Source organism: Dendropsophus ebraccatus, chromosome 7, assembly GCF_027789765.1.
Source record: "Dendropsophus ebraccatus isolate aDenEbr1 chromosome 7, aDenEbr1.pat, whole genome shotgun sequence".
Lineage (NCBI taxonomy): Eukaryota > Metazoa > Chordata > Amphibia > Anura > Hylidae > Dendropsophus > Dendropsophus ebraccatus.
The window spans coordinates 76,381,226-76,387,877 of record NC_091460.1 but is presented as its reverse complement, the minus strand read 5'-3'; the positions used below and the strand labels follow the sequence as shown (position 1 = coordinate 76,387,877).

Here is a 6,652-nt window from a genome sequence, read left to right as displayed (position 1 = left end):
GTGGTAACAGCTATGTTTAACTATTTAGCGGCCGTGCCGGTAAAAATAATAAACAGCTAATGCTCCTGCTTAAGTCTCTGGATTACACTTAGCAAATCAGAGGCTGTGACGGGACAGCGCACTGATTGGCAGATCCTCGAGCAGGAGTGCGCCGGAAGGAATGCAGGTGGGTAAGCATTGGCTGTTTATTATTGTTACAAGCATGAGTCTGATGACCACCTGCCACGATCACTGGAGCTGTAAACAAGTCTTGTGGCATCTTGTGGTCTCTGAGGGGCAATTTTCTTCCCATATTTTTTTTTAAGAGACGTCTGATGGACGGCACAGCTCCCCAGTACATCCCAGAACATCTACTGGTAAGTGTTACTGGTACACACCGCACACAGGACAGCGGAGAGGGACACTGATCATGGGGGGAGACTGGTCATGTTAGGGAGCCATGTAACTAGCTGACATATGACATATGTAAGACTGATCTGTACAGGACACCGATGACATTAGTGATGGCCGTTATGGACATCTGTAAGGAAAAACTGTCTTCTCCAAGACCCAGCAGCCAGTTACCTGTAGTGTTATATATGGCCACCAATCATATCATACATAGCTCTCTAATCTGGCCCATAGAATAATATGGGGTTGTATGCAGCCTCCTCAATGGCAGATTGTGCTGCTTTATACAGACTGGAAATTAGAACATATAGGGGTAGATTTATCAAGCAGTCTTCCAGTAGCAATGGCCTTTGTTGCCCATAGCAACCAATCACAGCTTAGGTTTCAGGTTTTTATGAGCTCTGGTAATATGGAAGCTGAGATGTAATTGGTTGCTGTGGCCAACAGAGAACATTCCTACTGTAAAGGCAGCTTCACACAGGATGGTTCGCAGTTCCTATATGAGCAGATCTTTCAGACCCATGTGAGTATGTATATCACCCGCCCCCTTTAACACACATGCCGTAGCATCAGCAGCTGCATCAACCGCTGTCGTAGCATCACCCATCCTCAATCCGGCTTGCTGCACAGGGTTCCGGCTTCCTGCTCTCCCGCCCAGCCAATCAGTGCATTGCCCAGCCGCAGCCAATGATTGCCTGGGCGGAAGAGCAGGAAGCCGGGACCCCCATGCAGCAAGCCACATTGAGGAGGGCACTGGGAGGGCCCGTGTTATGGGGCTGGCCTTGGTTGGAAAGGGCACTGGGGGGTCCACATTAGGGGTGGGCCTGGGCTAGAAAGGGGCGATGGGGGGTTCACATTAGGAGGAGCTGGGGCAGTCCTGGGCTGGGAAGGGCAATGGGAGGGTCCGCAATAGAGGGCTGGGGCGGTCCTGGCCTGGGAAGGGCCTTGCGAGGGTCCATGTTAGGGGACTGTGGCGGGCCTGGGCTGGTAAAGGCGCCGGAAGGCTCCACATTAGGGGGCTGGGGCAGCTTGGGCTTCAGAGGGTCCACATTATAGGAAAGGACAGGAAAATTAAGAGTTGGGTTGGGTAATCGGGTTAGGGTGGAGGGGCTCCCTTATGGTGCCTTCACCTTGACGTGGTGAGGGAGCTTGCGTGCCTTGGTGATCCAATGAGCTAAGTTGGCGGGAGTAGTACTCCTGGCGGGGTCACCCGTGCCAGACAGGTCAATGGGGAAAGGCCAGACTAAGCAAGGCACCCAGAAAAAAAGGGTTGGTATCCTAGAAATTTTCTAAAAATTCAAGTACAGTGGACATATACTATAGACAATACATCTAGTACTCTCACTACACTAATGCTAAGTTTACAAGGAGCGATAATTGGCCCGATCGCACGATAAACGATTTCGAAGTAACATTTTTTTTTATAACGATCAGCGTTTAGACGGTATTATATATCGTACGGAAAAATCGTTTTGCGATCGTGCGCCCGCAGCCCGGCCCACCGCTCAACCGCAGCCCCCTGCGCAACCCCGATCACCACCCCCGCCGCTCCGATCGCCACCCCCACCGCTCCGATCGCCCCCCGCTGCCGCTCCGATCGCCACCCCTACCGCTACGATCGCCACCCCCGCCGCTACGATCGCCCCCCCCCCGCTCCGGCCACGAGCATACGTTACCTGCTCTGTGTAGCAGGTCTTCGAGATCTCCAGCACTGATTGGCTGAAGAGGAGCCGTTTGAAATTCCCGGCTCCCCTCTTCAGCCAATCAGTGCTGCCGTGCATTGATTGGCTGAAGAGGGCGATCGGAGCGGCGGCGGCGGGGGTGGCGATCGGGGAGGCGCGGGTGGTGATCGAGCCAGCGCAGGGGGCTGCGGATGAGCGGGGGGCCGGGGCTGCGGGCGGCCAGACTATCGCGCGATGACTGTTTACACGGAACGATCGGCAGATTTTTTGCAAACGACGATTTATGAACATGTTAAAAGATCAAAGTTAACGATTTATCGATCGTTCGCTGCTTTTACATGTATGATTATCGTTCAAATTCAATCGTTATCGTGAAAATTCACCCGATAATCTTTCCGTGTAAACGTAGCATAACTCACATCAATTAGCAGGACACAGGGGTAGATTAAGGGTACTATGGGTCCCGGGCTGTTTAGAAATTGTGGGCCCCTTGCTAACGACGCCTCCTGTAGCCCTGCCCCCACCCCACTAACCAAGCCCCAAGTAACCCTGCTAGCTAACCAAATGACTCGTCCCTGGCCATGACTCATCCCCACAGGATCTGCCAGACAAACATTTTAGACTTCTCACTTCAGTATCATCCTCATTTCTATACAAAGCCTACATCAGCTTCACACAGTAACCGTGCTCCACCTGTGCCCCATATCAGCAATCCCCAGTGTGTGCCTTCAAATAATAGTCTGTCCTCCCGTGCCCCATATAATAGGCTCTTTGTTAAGTCTCCCAAATACTATTAGGCTACTCTACTTTGCTCTCCTTCAGTCGTCAGGCCCCTGTGTCGCATTTAGTAGTTTGGCCCCCATTTATATAGCCCTCCTCTCTACCCCCACATAGTATTAGGCTCCCCTCTGTACCTTCATATAGCACTGTACATCCAGTAGCAAACCCCATACAGTATATATAGGCCCCTCTGTGTAGCATCCCCTCAATATATATAGGTCCCTCTGTGTAGCACCCCCTTCATACAGAATAAGCCCCTGTGTATAGCATCCCCTCCACATATATATAGCCCCCTCTGTGTAGCCCCATGTACAATAACTCCTCTGTGTATCCCCCTTGTACAGTAGCCCCCATGTACAGTAGCCCCCTCTGTGTAGCCCCCATGTACAATAGCCCCCTTTGTGTAGCCTCCATGTACGATAGCCCCCTCTGTGTAGCCATACACAGTAGTCTCCTCTGTGTAGCCCCATGTACAATAGCCCGCTCTGTAGCCCCTTCTGTGTAGCCCCCATGTATAGTAACCCCCTCTGTGTAGCCCCCATGTACAGTAGCCCGTTCGAAAACACGCACTGGACATACTGGGAATTTTTTTTACAATCAACAGTAGAACAGGCTTGTTTCTGAATACATAGCGTGCAAATCTAAAGTCTTTTCTTTCCTTGACAAACAATGTAAATGTTAAGGAGGCATAAGGTTACTCCGTTATCAGTATGTTTTCTCTTAACAGTGACATACGTTATATGACGTCAAGAGATAAGCCCCACAACTATGTCTTGTGGTGTTCTTACCAACTCTTCATGATGTCAAATTATTTCCCAATAATAAAAAAGTTGGGGCTACTTATTCCCAGTATGAAGACTAATAGCTAAAGCTGAGGGAACTTAATTATAATAATTGTTAATAATAGGAAACCCTGAAGCTAAATGTTTGGATTCCTGTATTATACAGATACTCTGTTATTAGAGAAGATATAATAATATGTCTTCCTAAATCTGGTATTTGGTTAGCTTGGTGAATAAAGTGTATTGCTCTTGTTAAGAGACAAAATAACAATCTTGCACATATGGTATTTATTTATGTTTAACAAAAATAAAACGAATGAAACAGCAATAGAGATGAGCGAACCGGGTTCGGGTTCGAGTCGATCCGAACCCGATCGTTCGGCATTTGATTAGCAGTGGCTGCTGAACTTGGATAAAGCTCTAAGTTTGTCTGGAAAACATGGATACAGCCAATGACTATATCCATGTTTTCCACATAGCCTTAGGGCTTTATCCAACTTCACTGCTAATCAAATGCCGAAAGCTCGGGTTCGGATCGACTCGAGCATGCTCGAGGTTCGCTCATCTCTAAACAGCAAGCTTTCAAGGCAACTCGGGTCTCTTTATCAGACATGATATAGCAAGGTACTATATCTTCAGATGCTTTGCTGTATTATGTTGAGACATGAGTTGTCTGAAAAGCTCACGTTTACAAAAATTTGGATTGATTCAGATATGATTTTGTGGGATTCACACTAAGTTTCACCGAGCAGCTAGGAATGCGATGAACACCTGGATACTCAACCTTGCAGAAGTGTAGTAACAATACTCACTTGTTCCTGTCGGTGGCCATTGCTGTATCGGCAACTTCCTCCAAGGCCTCTAGTGACCATATAGTAATCGGTAGAGCATTGCAGGGTTTTCGTCGGAGGTCCCACTGCGCCGTCCGCATAATGCATAATACAATACACTGCACTACAGTAGTAGTACAGTGTTCAGTATTACACTAGTGTACAGTAATATACACTAGTGTAAAAATAAAAAAAAGTGCACCAAAACACATTCCCCCCAGCCCCCCCATAATAAAAATGCAATACATTCCCGACACACACTAAAACGTTACATAAAACAGATCAAAAACACAAATCCTATACATATTTGGTATCACCACGTCCATAATGACCCAATTTTTAAAACTCCATCAATAATTATATCGCACGACACACAGTGTACAAAAAAATATCAAAAAACAGCTCCAGAATAGCTGTATTTTATCAATCCGCTTTAGAAAATACGTCATAAAAGAGATCAAAAAGTCATATATATGTAAAATTTGGTATCAATAGAAACTAAAGATCTTCCCGCAAAAAATAAGCCCAAAAGCAGCTCTGTCGCACAAAAGATAAGAACTCTATGGATGTTGCAATGTGGCGTTTTTGTGGGTTTTTGCTCGAAAACAATTTGGTATCGCTGTAACCGTAGTAACCCAGATAATACCTTTATTATGATATTAGTGACCGCCGATGCAGATTTTTACAACGGTCACTAATGGGCTCTAGTCTGCATCCATCAGCTTTTTACAGCGATGGCAAAGAATAGTGCAGCTGCTCCGGTAAGGCCCGCAACCCCTTCCTCTCAACTACTATACTATATACCGCTGATCGCTCGTTCCAAATGCTGCTGGCACTTTTTATCTCCTGTCACCAAAGTCAAGTGCCCCTGATTACCTGTAACCACCCCAGATTACTCATAGCCACTCCAGTTTACCTGTAACCGCTCAGATTACCCGTCACCACCCCAGATTGCCCGTCACCACCCCAGATAGCCAGTGAACACCCCTAGATTGCCCATAACCACCCCTGATAGCCAGTAAATACCGCAGATTGCCCGTAACCACCCCTGATTGCCAGTAACCACCCAAGATTGCCACAGACTGCCTGTAACCATCCCAGATTGCCTGTGACCAACCCCAATTGTCTGTCACCACCCCAGATAGCCAGTGAACACCCCGAGATTGCCCGTCATCACCCCAGATAGCCAGTAAATACCCCAGATTGCCCATAACCACCCCAGATTGCCTGTAACCACCCCAGATTGCCACAGACTGACTGTAACCACCCCAGATCGCCTGTAACCACCCCAGATTGCCCATAATCACCCCAGATTGCCACAGACTGCCTGTAACCACCCCAGATTGCCTGTAACCACCCCAGATTGCCTGTCACCTCCCCAGATTGCCCGAAACCACCCCAGATTGCCACAGACTGCCCATAACCACCCCAGATTGCCTGTAACCTCCCCAAATTGCCCGTCACCACCCCAGATTGCCCCTCACCACCCCAGATTGCTCCTCACCACCCCAGATAGCCAGTTAACACCCCCAGATTGTCCATTATCACCCCAGATAGCCAGTGAACACCCCCAGGTTGCCCATAACCACCACAGATAGTCAGTAAACACCCCCAGATTGCCCCTAACCACCCTATATAGCCAGTAAACACCCCCAAATTGCCTGTAACCACCCCAGATTGCTCATAACCACACCAGATTGCCCATAACCACACCAGATTGGCACAGACTGCCCGTAACCACACCAGATTGCTTGTCGCCACCCAGGATAGTCAGTAAATGCCCCTTGATTGTCCATTACCACCCTTTATAGCCAGTAAACACCCCTAATTTTTCATGATATTTTGATGTTTTTCACAAAAAAACACTCAACAGTGACCAAATTTTGCTACTAACATAAAATACCATATGTTTCAAAAAACAATCTCAGAATTTCTAGCATACATTAAAGCATCACTGAGCTATAAGCACATAAAGTGAGACAGGTCAGATTTTGAAAAATGAGCCTGGTCATTAAGGCCCAAATAGGCTTGGTCCCTAAGAGGTTAAGGGGCTAAGTGGCCATGCATTGCAACTTCTTGTTATATTTACAAATATTCACTCCTTACACAGCGAGTATTTACTGAGCAGAAAGCATACAGCGTCAGGTGCCATGTTAACTACATACACAGCAGGGACTCCTGTTATTTT

At 47.7% G+C, this 6,652-nt stretch overlaps 1 long non-coding RNA gene across 2 annotated transcripts in view; it reads left to right on the top strand.

Moving 5' to 3' along the window:
• Positions 1-237: 237 nt before the first annotated feature.
• LOC138797524 (uncharacterized) overlaps positions 238-6,652 on the top strand; it is a 73,165-nt gene continuing 66,750 nt past the window's right edge. Inside the window, exon 1 of one of the 2 annotated variants that reach the window (XR_011363946.1) lies at positions 238-356. This is a non-coding gene — a long non-coding RNA (uncharacterized lncRNA). Of the gene's footprint in view, positions 357-814; positions 914-6,652 lie in introns of those variants that run through there. The other variant, XR_011363947.1, reaches the window with a different exon arrangement.